This window comes from Manduca sexta, chromosome 11, assembly GCF_014839805.1.
Source record: "Manduca sexta isolate Smith_Timp_Sample1 chromosome 11, JHU_Msex_v1.0, whole genome shotgun sequence".
NCBI lineage: Eukaryota > Metazoa > Arthropoda > Insecta > Lepidoptera > Sphingidae > Manduca > Manduca sexta.
In genome coordinates, this window is record NC_051125.1 from 11,945,650 (window position 1) to 11,961,697 (window position 16,048).

Sequence of the window (16,048 nt, forward strand, 5' to 3'; positions counted from 1 at the left end):
CACGAATAATTAAAGTAGTCAAAGCCTTCACATTCAAAACACACCATTAATTTCTCGGAACTTTTCCAACTACTTATGTCCAAACTGACACATTCTCACATCAATTTGAGAACTATAAAAATATTTTTGCGTTTGCCCGTATGCGTCATCGATATTATAACATTGGTGTAACACTAAAACAGTCCCACATCGTTGATACAAAACAAATTTATTGCGACGAGTTCTTTGGCCACTCGCTTTTATCGCACTATTGTTAGGCTGAGTGCAGGGACTTTGGGGTAATGGGGTATTTCGTTAAAATATGGCGCTAATAAAAATAGATTGGAAGATGCTATATTGGCGCTAGGTTGTTGGTTGAAAATTATCGGATATAATCTTACTAATACTAAATTTGAAAGTTTGTGCAAATGTTTGTTAGACTAAATGCAGAAATAACTGAACTGGTTTGAATGAAATTTGGCACACGGATAAACCATGAGCTGGAATACCATATACATTCCTTTTATCTCGGTAATTTGCTCCGAAGGGAAATATTTCAATATTTCGAATAGGTGGCCCTACAGTGTTTTATGGACGTTTGAGCAGGAAAAAAATTGCATCCAAACGAAGCTGCAAGATACCTAATATATTATTTTGTACTCAAGTGTATAGCAACTATCAATTTAAGATGACAACTTTCCACAAAGACTGGTTGGGTAGTGTACAGTTAAATATGCCGGCATAATTCTGGCCACTGTTGACGGGCGAACAGAACACCGTCCACGGGATATACCATCACGTCCCTACCAAAATAAAAAAATATTTCGAAACGCATTTTAAAATTGAGGTTTGAAAATGTTTTAATGTTAGTTCCTTATTAGCATTACTTTTGTGGTAATTTTTTTCGTCTGCTATTATAGAAAAAAGGTTAAACGTACTTCGTTGATTAATGACTTCATTTATATACTGTTGACATATAATTTAATAAAGGTAAACAACTTACCCCAATAAAACTGATCTATAAGAGAGGGATATTGGGTGATATTTTTCTTGTGAAACCCAATAGTTTCCCAGTATCGGTAATTAAGCTTGTGCCCAATTAATAAGGTTCGTTAATTACAAAAACAAAGTCGTTATCTATAGTAATATTTAAAGCTGAAAAGTTTGTATGTTTGAACGCGCTAATCTCAGGAACTACTGATCCAATATTGACATATTGTACAATGAATTTTGCTTCCAGATTTATATAAAAGCATTCCAAGAATCCAAACTCTGGCAATTTAAAACCTCAAGCATTGCCCAATCTATGAATGGAATTTAAAATACCCCAACTTGTAGCTCATATATATTTAGTAATATATACCCATATTTATACATACGCATAAATAAAGAACAGAGGGATCATGCCTGTAATTCATATTTCCAAGCAATCATGATTTATCCAATCGGAGTAATTACATAATCTAAATCTTCTAACAACCAGCACTAGCTTACTGTACGGCACGTGGATAATTTTGCAGTTAGTCCCGTAGCATTAGCCTTTGTCACTGTGATAGGTGTACCGTCATTAATCAATTATCTAAAGCCTAAGCGACCGTTAACTCGTGGGGTAATGAGATCGATGCGTCAGGCAGTTTCCCCGATCACTTTGTTTAAACTCTGGTCTATTTTGAGTATTATATAAAAACTATGATAGTTCGTGCTTGTGCAGTTTATACGTTATTAAATGAGATCACATATTTGTCTCCTCAGCTTACATTGTGTCAAAAATTATCCATAAATAATAATATTTTCGACATAAATCCTGGTTTTAGTTTCTGATTATTTTTTTTATCATTCTCTGTTTTAGTGCGAATATAGTGTGTTAGTATTTATGACTGAAATTATGTTAGTTAGTATGTCAGCGAGTAGTTACTAGAGGCCGTAGGATGCGTAAATTTAAAATAATTTTTGATTACATAATATTTATTTGTTCCAAACATTCGCAATGTTAAAATGACCCTCCATTTTATTATACCTATAATCACATCTTTTGAAGAAATTGAAAAAAGAGGTAGAGATGAAGCTCAACCCCAGGATCTTATATTATTATGATCTTATATAATGATTTCTTGTGGTTACGCGAATGTTAGACATCCAAATAATTATTTTTTTTAGATTTCGGTGACCAGCACCATGAAGGCTACAAAGTCTTCAAAACTTCGGGAGAAAATTAAAATATAATAAATCTCGAAAATATCAGAAAACTAGTTTTATTTTGAAATGCTATTATAGTTATAAAGCTTTAGTCCGTTGCCAGAAAACCTTTCAGGAGATTCTATACAGTAAGTAGAGCATAAAAATAATAATATATACGTTACCCCTAAATATTTTTGTTATTGAATAGCTTTTATTGCATCTAAATGGTTACCCCAAATATTGATAACGTATCCTAATATCATGCCCTATTAAACCGATCCTTAAACCTGATATTGTTTGGGAACTTTTCTCGTTAGAATTGCGGGATATTTCGGGAAATTTTAATACAAAGCTTATAAGATATTCGTTAGATATTTTGTTGAAGTATGCTTAGGGTACGGCCGCGAATTTTTGGGATCAGAGTGAAACTAATGTTATTATATTAGAGCTCGTTTGTAGTGTTAGTTTTTGTATCGAAATCTGAGGTTTGCTGGTGGTAGGATATACTTTATATCTGCCCGGATAGCGACCACCGTACAAGGTGTTAAAACCCGCCACAATGGCAAAGGTCAGTGTGTCGCGTTCCGGGATTAGCCTGTGTATATCCAGTTCCAACAGGCTGGAATAATTGTATCGACTATCGAGGGGTAATCATCTCCCGTCAGACTACATTCTATTGGAAACCACTCCACTTACCATCAGGTGCGGTAACGTCGCTTTGCCCGTATCAAAAAAACGATTAAGGATATTTTTTTACGAAAGAGAATACAAAAGTGAATTTAATTACCAAGTATTATGAGACCTTATTTCTTGAAATAGGTGTAGAAAAGTCATTTTATAAAAAAATGGAATTATTATTGCTACTGATGGACTAACCAACTATCCTTCTTGCGACTTAATCCTGGCATTCCATAAAAAAAATACCCAATTAGAAACAAAGAGAAATATTGTCTCCAAAAAGACATAGGTGGCCTGAAACTAACTTTTATAAATTACCCCAATACCCCATCCAAGTGTGAACCCACCTAATCCACTCAGCATTCGCGGCGCATAATAAAAAGCTAAACGCTTGATCGGCTGATTTACCTCGCACGCGTGTATCGCATTGCAAACAGGCGGAACACGTGTTAAGACATGTAACCGTCATAAGCTATTGTCCTTCGGGCCCCTCGCTGCAGAGGTTATTTCACTCATCTGATGTCTAGTATATATTTTTTTTATTTGACTCCGCGGTCAAAACCGGGGTAACCGAATGGGATAATGGAATCCCCCGACTAAGCGTCTGCAGGGACCTAGAGGGAAGTTGAGGATATCTGGGGAACGATGTGTGTGGGAAGGAGATGGAACCTTCTTAGGATAGGAGGAGAAAAAAAAGGCTAGGAAATGTTCGCGAATCCTCATAGACATTTATGAGAATTGGCAACCATTAAGTATACCTACACACACGCCAAATGTCCGCCAAGCATAGGCGTGTATTCGATGTGAAGACCGAGCGCACAAGAATTGCAACGGATGGGTGTCTAGTATATATTGGAGTTGGACTCATTAATATGTTCCAAAAATCTGCAGTTCTATATCCATACACATAGCATAATAATTTGTAAAAATTCAAGGGCGGTGTTATTTCACTCCAGATTATCTACTTGAAAATTTATCTCGCTCTAATTTTATATTTATTATATAACTAATCCACTTACGGTTGTACAGAGAGCGAACATTGTATAAACAATGAAAAAATCCACTATTTTAACAACATATAAAGTATGTGGATGTACTCAGTGCCGTTGGCGTTCTCTGCTCGTCAAGCTTAGTGGTGGGAAAAAAAATGTTATTCATATGGACCATTATATTATGTTATGTTATTATGTTTACTCGTCTTAACAACTGCATGTATAATAAGACTAGCTTTTGCTCGCGGCTCCGCCCGCGTTATAAAGTTTTTCAAGCTAAAGTTTTCCGTTATAAAAGTAGTAGTTTCCCGGGAGCCTATGTTCTTCCCAGGGTCTCAAACTGTCTCCATACCAAATTTCATCTTAATACGTTGGGTAGTTTTTGAGTTTAACACGTAACAGACAGATGCAGCGGGGACTTTGTTATATTATTTAGAACTTTTTAAGTGAAACAATCCCGTCATACATCATTGTTGCATAACTTTAACCGTTTACGCAGCGCAGGCAACGGAAGCTCTCAAAACTCATAATTTTCCCCGTTTTTGCAACATGTTTCATTACTGCTCCGCTCCTATTGGTCAATAGCGTGATGATATATAGCCTATAGCACTCCAGGAACAAAGGGCTATCCAACACAAAAAAGATTTTTTTCAGTTCAAACCGGTAGTTCCTGAGATTAGCCATTACTGCTCCGCTCCTATTGGTCATAGCGTGATGATATATAGCTTATAGCGGTCCACAAATGAAGGGCTATCCAACACAAAACGAATTTTTGGTTGAAACCGGTAGTTCCTAAGATTAGCCATTACTGCTCCGCTCCTATTGGTCATAGCGTGATGATATATAACTTTGAGCACTCCACAAACAAAGGACTATTCAACACAAAAATATGTTTTCAGTTCGAATCGGTAGTTCCTGAGATTAGCCATTACTGCTCCGCTCCTATTGGGTATAGCGTGATGATATATAGCCTATAGCACTCCACGAACAAAGGGCTATCCAACGCAAAAATAATTTTTCAGTTTGGACCGGTAGTTCCTGAGATTAGCCATTACTGCCCCGCTCCTATTGGGTATAGCGTGATGATATATAGCCTATAGCACTCCACGAACAAAGGGCTATCCAACGCAAAAATAATTTTTCAGTTTGGACCGGTAGTTCCTGAGATTAGCCATTACTGCACCGCTCCTATTGGGTATAGCGTGATGATATATAGCCTATAGCACTCCACGAACAAAGGGCTATCCAACGCAAAAAGAATTTTTCAGTTTGGACCGGTAGTTCCTGAGATTAGCCATTACTGTCCCGCTCCTATTGGGTATAGCGTGATGATATATAGCCTATAGCACTCCACGAACAAAGGGCTATCCAACGTAAAAAGAATTTTTCGGTTTGGACCGGTAGTTCCTGAGATTAGCGCGTTCAAACAAACAAACAAACAAACAAACAAACAAACAAACAAACAAACAAACAAACAAACAAACAAACAAACAAACTCTTCAGCTTTATATAATAGTATAGATATGCCAAAATAAATATGGCGATCAGGGACTCAATGTCTATCATTGTATGACATTATATTTGGAGTATTGTATCCATTGTTAATTCAAGCAAATTTAATGTCAGGACAAATAAAACCCACTGGGTATTTGAACCCAAAATGTAACCTATAAGACCCAGTGATATATCACTAATTTATCCAATTACTTAACGTAACACGTAAATTCCCATCAGAGTATTTTAAATTCCAAGACCTTCGAGAAAGCGCTGATAAAATAACTCATTTAGGGGAACGTGTAAATGTCCTCTAAACTCCGACCGTAATGGATTAGGCGAATGAAAATCAACATTTCGACTTGCTATATCGCAGAAACGACAATGAAAACCTTTTGGGGACCGTTTCTTGAGGTCGGGGGAGACGGGGGCTAAAATTGGATTTTTTGCGGAATCCTAAAGGAATTACCTGTTATCCCGAAGGTTTTCGGTATTGGATCGAATTCTAGCGCACTTATGTCGGTTTATATGACTGATTTCAAGGTTTACATGTGCTGAGAGGTTATTTGTGGTTCCATAGTGGTGGCACTTATGGAAGTAATTGTTAACAATATTGATGATATTCATGCGATGGTTAAAGATAGCTTTGTATTTGCAGGATCTTAGATATTACAAGATGTTTAATCAGTAGTTAATTTAGTCAGTGTTCTCTCTGACATTCAATTACGAAAAAAGGAAAAAATCAATAAAAAAGTAAGTTTTATTTATCTGATCACTCTTGGTAAGCTTATTCTGTGAGAATATATTGTCATCCTGTTGAACAAGTCCATTAATGCTATAGTATGACTTTACCGATTATAACCAAATGAAACTCACAGGCCTGTTATTTTCGAAGTGGTAGGCAGAGGCGCAACTTGTGGACCCAATTTTCACCGCGTATTTCGTCTCATATCGGATACAAATTCCGAACTCCTGGCCGCTATTGAGCACAAACCCCAATTTCACTTTGCCCCGGAGATTCGATCCTGAGACTTCAAAGTGGAAGTCGTGCGTACGCAGTAAAATTACACAGGCAGTTAGTCGAAACAAATATCACAAAAATGTTTCTACAAACATCCGAAATCCTTAAAGGGCCTTCAACTTTAACCTACAAGATCCAGAGGGAAGGAGCGTTGTCTCTAACTAAATTTTATACGAAAGCATAAAGTCTATTTTATCCTGTAGTAAATGTACCTTCGGGACACACCGAATCTCTAAGAATGTGTTTAGATGTTCGTGAATACTTAACAGAAAATCTATTGTGACTTTTTACAAGGGTACGCAAAATGGACGTCTGGCGTAATACAAGGATCATTTACGATGCCGTTTTAGCACATTATACAGCACGCACAAATTATACTAGACATTAAAAACATGCTTGAGTTGAGGGAGCATGCTACAATGTTATTACTACAACATTGATACTAAGTGGTAGAAGTCTCTTAATTAAAATGCTTTCTTTCTAGCATGGCTGGAATTTCACATTGTCTGGTGATTGTAGGCATAAATACCAATATCTTTCTTACCAATTATACCGAAAATCGCTCATGGATTAGCATGGCATTTATCTGTAAACCCCCTTTACCCAATTCCTAACGTTATCGTTATAGTCAAAACGCGTCAGATACAATATCCGCGTTGGCCACGCTCACCACTCCATCATGATGACGTGTGACGTCACTGAAGCACCAATTAAGCACGAACTCGTTTGCTGAAACGAGGTCCGTTTTAGGCTGTTTACACACGTTGCAGTTGCTTTGTGATTCAATGTTGTTTACGGGCAGTTGGGCAGTGTAGATGCTTATTGAGTCGAATTGGTGGACTATTTGTGTAGCTCATGGGTTTAGCTAAGTTGAGTTGAGAGTGGACGGCGCCCAAATTAGAAACTTCCTTGACCCCCCCTATAAAAATCCTTGCGCTTAACAATGACCTCGTGTTGTGCAAGCCTTTCGTCGAATTCTATGAACTGTTGTTTGCTCCCGCCAGGTCCATTTATGTAAAATAAATCTAGTCATCACTGTAATATACAGATGTACTTTTGTCTGATGTTTCGCTTTAAAACCGGCTACCCGTTCTTTCCAGTCATTTACTACCTTTATTCAACCATATTTTTCCAGTAAGTATGAAAATATACCCCAAACTGCGAAGCTTACGAATCAATTCACCAAGAGCAATAGTTTTAGATTCGAAATATAGTTAATTTAGGATGGATTCCTCTCCAGTTTGCTGCGTCCTAAGTTTTCAATTTATTTCGACTATTCACAGTAATTTGCTCTTTCAATAATAATGTATTGCAGAATCCAATAAAATTTCATGAATGTAAGCAACTGTAGAACATCATCGCGTCGATATTTTAAATAGAAACACATTATACGCTCAATAACATTGGCCATTGCCATAACTGGATATACACATTGTAACTTTACTTAAACTGATGAGAGAAATATGTCCAAGTGTTACATCCGCACTATAAAAGTCTATATTTATGTTTTTAACTGTTGCTGGAGCCCATTTACCAGCGGAATATATATACTACATAATAAGGTTTTTTTTCCGTGACACGCGTAATGTCATGTCACTGTCACTGTCACTATCACTCACTGACACTGTCATGTAGCTGTCATGTTTGCCAGCAAACATTCCGATGCTAAATGGATTAATACAACGCAAGCCACCTCATAATTATCAGGGTTCAAAATATAATCCATCATGCTGGTCCACTGCGCATCTCCTCAAAGGTGTTTATCAGAAAAAAGAGTTATACATATCTTAACTTCTATCTGCCTATCAGTGGCGAAGCGTCCATATAACTTATTCCTTCCGACTTCCCCTTTAGGTTTGGGGGGATACTAAACAAAATGTTTAATGAATCAATTATTTTAGAAAATACTAGGCTATGAACAATAATAATAGTTTAAGACTGTCTTTTATTTTCCATCAAATTGACCACGATATGTTAACTAAGGTAAAAATTGGATACGTCACGTTTCGTTTTGAAAAACTTCAACCGTCGCCGCTGCTACTTATGTACACTTCGGTGCAAAATACCTGGTTATAGATCCTTACACATACCAGTGATTACAAGTGTACAAACGGCCTATAATGCGACGTTTATCCTCAATCAGAGAAAGATTTGTGATTGCCATTTAGTTGATAATGTGTTCTGATGGTTTGGGCGTGATCTCTACACGGAATACTGATCGAAGTACAATTGTCATTATCAATTCAGTAATGTACGAATTTCGTGTACTGTAGACTATTTACTAAGCTCTTAGTTAAAAAGTAAAGTGGAATTTAAACATTAAAAAAAAAAACGGAGTTTATCGCGGTTTTAATATTTTACTTTTCTCCCGACGTTTCGAAGACTTTGCAGCCTTCGTGGTCACGGGGGGGACTGAGGTGTTGGTCATCCGCAAAGTCAATGTTACAATATCTACCTACATTTTACAATTTTTAAATTTTTTAGCTGTCGGTGGTCCTATTTACGCAGAATGAGCTCACAATGCCAAGAATTCTGGCAGCCGGTCGAATTTAAAGTTTTGAATTTGTTCGACCAATTTTGTGGCTGAACAAATTCTGACTGTACATAGTTAGTTTAGTGTTTAACTAGCTATTAAACCATCACTGTACTAGTTCAGTGTTCAATTAACTGTTTAGTGGTCGCCATGTTACAGCTGAAGAAGAAGTTAAATATAAACAAGACCTAAATTAAAAAAAAGATTCAACCATCAATCACAACATGGGCTGACAATAAATTCTCATCACTTTATCCGGCCCGGTAAACAAATCTGTAACTTCAGCGCAGCAATACGCATACTCAACACAACCAGTCATAAACTTAAAAATAACCGCAGAAAAAGTAAATAAATTCGATCAATACTTTCCCATACCAGCAATACAAAAGACGGCCTTGGCTCTCAGATTTCTTGGCAAGGTGGTCCATCAATCACGATTGTTCGCGGTCGGTGGAGTGCGAAACATCTGCCGCGGTCAGCGCACTTACAGACAAGTTCAGACTAGATCTACGCACCCTGCACCGCTTGCTAATATGCTAGGAAATAATCTTATATTATCCCTACTTTCTATTCTTAATTCCAGTGTAAGTATACGATGGAAATATAATCTAATAATTTAAGGTGAGTAATTAGGTTTAGGTGCCTTTGCTGTGACATTATAAAGGGGTCCAATGTAAGATTAGCGCTAGCTTAATTGTCAGCATGAGTTGAAAGCTTTTTTAGGAAATATTATTTTCATTTTGTTTTTTTCTATTGTACTTAAAATGTTTTTTGTTAGATATAAATTAAAATTGTTCATTCTTTCCATCTAATATAAATGGGAACATTTTTGGTGATGGTTCTTAGAAATATACTCAAAAACAGCTGTTCGATCAAATCCTAACTCTGAACTATCTAAGCTACTAAGCTACTTCCATTCCGGTAACGTCCACCTCGAACTTCTGAAGGATTTTCACGAGGGTAGAACCGAGAGCACAGTTTAGTCTATAAACTTTTTTTTAGCCTTGTCTTTTTATATTTTCCTTATTTAATCTGTATCTCACAGGTTGGCGGAGAAAAAGTGCCTTCGGTTGGTCTACCCGTCTTTTTATGACTCTATAGTATTCACTTATAAAAGTAACTATATAAATAAAACGAATAAATATGTTCACTATTCTTACTAATAAGAAATAACAAATGTTAATCATAATTCGAAAAGAACTTACAGACATACACACTCACACCTTTATTCCCGAAAGGGTGGGTAGAGACGCAACTGGTGCCTCCACTTATCTGCCCTGCATTCCGTCCCATAGTGTGATGTGATCCGAGCCATATCGGACAAATTCCATTCTAAAACAAGAACACAATGTATAACTAAATCTTACTTCAATACGAAACAAAAAGAATATCTCCAGTTCACTATTCACATTTAAACGTAGATATACCGTGCGAATTGAAAAACAGTAGATCGATATATTACGTACAATTCAGCGTTGATATCTGAATGGGTCTACGTTTGTTTTAAAACTATAGTCTATATTCTACAAGCTATAAATAGTCTATATTTTTCCATTGAATGAGTATACGGAAATTTCGCTCAATAAATATAATAATAAATAATAATATCAGCCCACTGCTGAACACGGAACTCCTCTACGACTGCGAGGGATTAGGCCTTAGTTCGCCACGCTGGCCTAGTGCGGATTATAGACAATAGACTATAGGCAAAGGTGGAACTAGTATTTCCACTTTTCGCCGTGTGTATTCCGTCCAATGATGTGATAGGAGTCTGACCATATCAGACTCAAATTCCAGACTCCGGGCTGATGCTGAGTAGAAAAACCCAATATAATTGCCCGACCCAGGCATCGAAACTGAGACTTCAGCACTGTAGTCGTACCATAATGACAATACACTACCGAGGCGGATTGACGTCAAATTAGACAATGCGATAGTACCTAAAAAACCGAACTCTCTCATACGACAGCGATTACCACTCATGAATTACTCAAAAAACTATTCATCAACGTTTTTAAATAATCCTAAAATCCTTATTACCGGTTATTCTTTATAGGCTAAACTAAAAAACTATAATTCAGTCGAAACAATACAACAAAACAATAAAAACACCAATATTATTGTTTGTTACATATTGGTAACAGACACGAAACAACAGGATTTAAGATCAATATGTCACGGTCCTAACTGAATGACCATTAAAATATATGTAACAAACTATAAAGTGAACCTTGTAAAAACTATTTAGACTCCTTAACGGCTTTCCAGTTGATTTAGAGAATTGATCACCGTTGAATTTAACGTTAAATGTACACACGCGATACATGGATATCAAGGCTAAACAAAAACAATCAATTTTTAAATATTAATGAAATTTTAACCAACTTTTTTATATGGGCATGTTATTTATTTATTTTATTTATTTATTTACATATCAACACACAGCCATTACAGGTTACATCCAATTCGACTGGCGGAACTATAATTGAGTTAATGAACTATAGTTGCGACTGATGAGAGATGATTAGACAGTCAGTAAAAGAAAAAAAGCAGTTTGTTCGTCATTTAGCCGTAGTATCCATAATTATCTGAAGTCTAATAATTCTTTTATAGCAGTTAATTTTACACCAGCAAAAAAAGACAAAAAATTAAAACAAACAAACTTGATAGCGCGTCCCACTTTCCTTTATATTCTCAGGCATAGAATGCAAAATAATGATATCATTTTCACACGAAGTGAACACAATACTAGATAATGTGTGAAATTACCACGACATTTGCTTCTGTTTACAAATTATTTTATGTCCTTAATTTTTAGGTATACACAACAGTTATATGTCCATAACAGAGATGTGCAAGCTTTATTATCCGATTTATTGAATACTAGCTTTTGCCCGCGGCTCCGCCCGCGTTATAAAGTTTTTCGGGCTAAAGTTTTCCGTTATAAAAGTCACGCTGTATAATTTCCTGGGAGCCTATTTTCTTCCCAGGGTCTCAAACTGTCTCCATACCAAATGTCATCTTAATACGTTGGGTAGTTTTTGAGTTTAACACGTTCAGGCAGACAGATGCAGCGGGGGCCTTTGGTTTATCATATATTTTTGTAGAACTTTTTAAGAGGAACAATCCCGTCATACATTATTGTTGAATTACTTTAACCGTTTACGCAGCGCACGCAACGGAAGCTCTCAAAACTAATTAATAAATTTTCCCGTTTTTGCAACATGTTTCATTACTGCTACGCTCCTATTGGTCATAGCGTGATGATATATAGCCTATAGCACTTCAGGAACAAAGGGCTATCCAACACAAAAATATTTTTTCAGTTCAAACCGGTAGTTTCTGAGATTAGCTATTACTGCTCCGCTCCTATTAGTCATAGCGTGATGATACATAGCCTATAGCATTCCACAAATAAAGGGCTATCCAACGCAAAAAGAATTTTTCAGTTTGGACCGGTAGTTCCTGAGATAAGCCATTACTGCTCCGCTCCTATTGGGTATAGCGTGATGATATATAGCCTATAGCAATCCACGAATAAAGGGCTATCCAACGCAAAAATAATTTTTCAGTTTGGACCGGTAGTTCCTGAGATTAGCCATTACTGCTCCGCTCCTATTGGGTATAGCGTGATGATATTTAGCCTATAGTACTCCACGAACAAAGGGCTATCCAACGCAAAAAGAATTTTTCAGTTTGGACCGGTAATTCCTGAGATTAGCCATTACTGCTCCGCTCCAATAGGAGTACCATTAAGGTTGCACACGCGACGGAAGCTTAAAAAATGGAGTAACTTCTCCCGTTTTCCCAACATTTACCTTCACTGCTCTGCTCCTATTAATTGTAGCGTGATGAAAAGTATACTATAACCAGCACAGGAGTATGACAAATAATTGTACCAAGTTTCGTTAAAATCCGTCGAGTAGTTTTTGTTTCTATAACGGTTATACAGACAGACAGACAGACAGACAGACAGACAGACAAAAAATTTACTAATTGCATTTTTGGCATCAGTATCGATCCCTAATCACCCCCTGATAGTTATTATTTTGGAAATATATTTCATGTACAGAATTGACCTCTCTACAGATTTATTATAAGTATAGAAGATAGATAAACTCGACGTCATGGTTTTGGATCTGATGTTTTAGGGTTGTTTACTCATGCAGACTACAGATTTATAAAAAAAATGTGGTCACATGAGACGAATTATTTACTATTTATAGACTATACCATATTCTTAAATATTCTGTAAACCTAGCTCTGCTTTTAAAAAATGGATCAGGTCCTAAAATTTTATAATTATTTTTATTTCCAAATTCCTTTGTAATGGACACCGCTTTTTTCATTGGTATAAATGGACGGAATTTAAAATATGTACAAGATTTGCTTGTTTATTATTATTATTTACAATTGAACATAGGTTTAATGTACCTGTGAAGATATTGTACAAATGATGATGATAAAAATACAAAATATTAAAAAAATATATTAGACAAGGATATAACTCAACCCTTCCATTATAATTGTCAGGTATATTTACTTTATACTTTTATTATAATTCATAGTAAAAAAATCCAAACTCAAACTTCAGTCTCATGCAATATACACTTAAAACAAGCTGTCAGGCCAGTCCACAGTCTTTATCAACTCAAAAAATAAAGTGGCTTAGCGCTTGGCTTTCAGAAATCAATTTCGTTACCGTCCTACAAAACGACAGCAATTTTATCCAAAACGCACACCGGGCCGAATGTACACAGAGGCAGCCAAAAAGCGCTAAAAAAACTAACTGAGGATGTTAGGAGCGAATCGCTCGCTAACATATGCAGCGCTTCCTATAAACAATACTAAGGTTTCTCAACTCTAAACTGAGGGCATAAGACTTAAAATTGTATAGCTACAGGGTGACAGATTAAGTTACTTACGGGCACATGGTTGTTTGAACGCTTTTGCCGTGTTTGTTCTGTAAAAAGAGTCGCCTTGTTGTTTTTATAATGAAATTATACGAGTCTAACTCGAATTCCGTCCTCGTTACTTCACTATAAAGGAATGTTTCTCTTTATATAACTACAGGATAAGTGAAGTATGTAGTTTATCCTTAAAGTGTAACGACTCCATCAAGGACTTTGAATTAATACCATGTGTGCGCGATGGCCTAGTTGTGAAAAACACGGACTGTCGAGACAATGCCCGCAGGTTCAAAACCCAAGGCACGCCTATGACGTTCAAAGTTACGTGCATATTGTTTAACATTTTTAATCGTTCATTTAACGGTGAAGGGAAACATCGTAAGAAAACTTACATATCTTATAATTAGCCATGAGTCTTTCGCGGGTACCTGAAGTCTGTCTGTCACTCTCTCCGCGGTGGACAGTATATAATACAAGACTAGTATTATAACTATAAAGTACCTACACGACATTAAACTCCAGTATCGGGTTCGTTTGTTTCCTTTGATTCTATACGTGTCCAGGGGCGACGATGTCGTACCATCTAGGACCCACTTACTTTGCTAGACGTCTAAAACAACTCAATTATTAAATACGGGCTTTTTATAGGAAGAAATTGAGCATTTAAAGTTCAATTTCGCGTTTTACCTATAAGAGCTATAATTTTTTACAATTTTTTTTTGATAGTAATAATTTTTTCATGTTGAGTATCGATACCATCGCTTGGTGTTTGTAATTCCCGAGAAGCAACAAAGCATCTAATAGCTGTCATTATAAATTTTAACTACGTCTACAGCTAAACCTAAATCAACTTTAACATGGCTTTCTTACTTCCTCTTTATGGTCATTCTATTGGTACGTCTCCGAGCCGACCCCCAACATTAATTTCCCCCTGACAAGCCAAAGCTTTCGGACATGATATTATTTTGGCTTAATTTATAATTCAGGATCCTCTCCCGAGATACCTTTCGACGTAACGGCTTAGCGATAGTGATGCTACAGTCGTTTGTCTTAAAGTGATATGTCAACAATAATAAAAGTTGGATAGTTTTTAGAATATTATTTAAATGACCGATGCTGTCAAAATGTTACGATAAATGGTATTAAATATCGAAAACGAGCTGTCAATGTTTCATTTTCATACAATCACAGTGGAACTGGCAGTTGCTATAACTAATTCGCTAAGGTAACCAACAGTTGATTAGTTCAGCAATTATAGCTTCGACGGAATTAGGCACACAAATAGATTAATTCCCGGATTAATGTTCCTCGCCGGTCCAATCTCACTTCGCGAAATTGCCATATATTATAAACACATATATAATAACAATATCGAATCTGATTTACTATCCCATAGCTCGAGCTACCTTTATTGCTTTGACGGGTGGAGCCATCCACCATTCCAGCCTTGTATAGGTTGGTAGACTTCACATACCTTCGAAATTTTCATACAAAATTCTTAGGCATGTAGGTATCCTCGTGTTTTCCTTGACCGTTCTACAAAGATATAACATTCGTATGTAAAAAGTCTATACGTCATATTTCTAAAGATTTCTTGTTCTTGACAACACTAAACGTCGCCCTCTCGGATCAACTCTATTAGTTGGAGGAATAAAATAATCTCATTAAATCCTAAATGGATTGCGGGATTTCCGCAGAATATTAATGCGTTAGAATGTATCAATATTTCAACTATATTAGCTTTGGAATTAGTTTGAAACAAGTTTTTGTAAGATTTTTTTTAAACTTCTTTCTAACTACTCTTCTATTTATAACGGTCTTCCCCAATAATATATTGAGTCAGGGTGAATTTGTGATGAGAACTAGATTTCGTCGTATAGGTATGCTTCTGCAGGTTATATCACCACTAGAAAGGAAGCTTAGAGCTTCTAAAAAATGCTTCTTTGACTCTTAGTCAAGTGATTCAGTCACTGCCTTTAGGTAATATGCCGTTATACCTATAACTGAAAGTAGAAATAAGCTCTTCTGAAAGTCAACATTTTGACTACCTTCTGCACTGCTATAGAACATCATGTATAGAACATAAATAAATAAATAATTAACCCACACTATTACAGTCTTCTACTAGCAACGTAACTACTAAACCTCGATCATACAACATTTTTTATATATTTGTCCAGCCAGCCGCGTTTGGGCTCACTGTGGTCAGGATATTCATGCCGTATCACGTCTTGAATAGTAATCAGTAGAAAAAATACTGGTA

At 36.3% G+C, this 16,048-nt stretch overlaps 1 long non-coding RNA gene across 2 annotated transcripts in view; it reads right to left on the reverse strand.

The window, feature by feature from the left end:
- Positions 1–16,048, reverse strand: part of LOC115445876 — a 45,080-nt gene that overhangs the window by 12,565 nt on the left and 16,467 nt on the right. For both annotated transcript variants that reach the window (XR_005112207.1, XR_005112208.1), the window contains exon 2: positions 10,081–10,207. This is a non-coding gene — a long non-coding RNA (uncharacterized LOC115445876). The remainder of the gene's footprint in view (positions 1–10,080; positions 10,208–16,048) is intronic.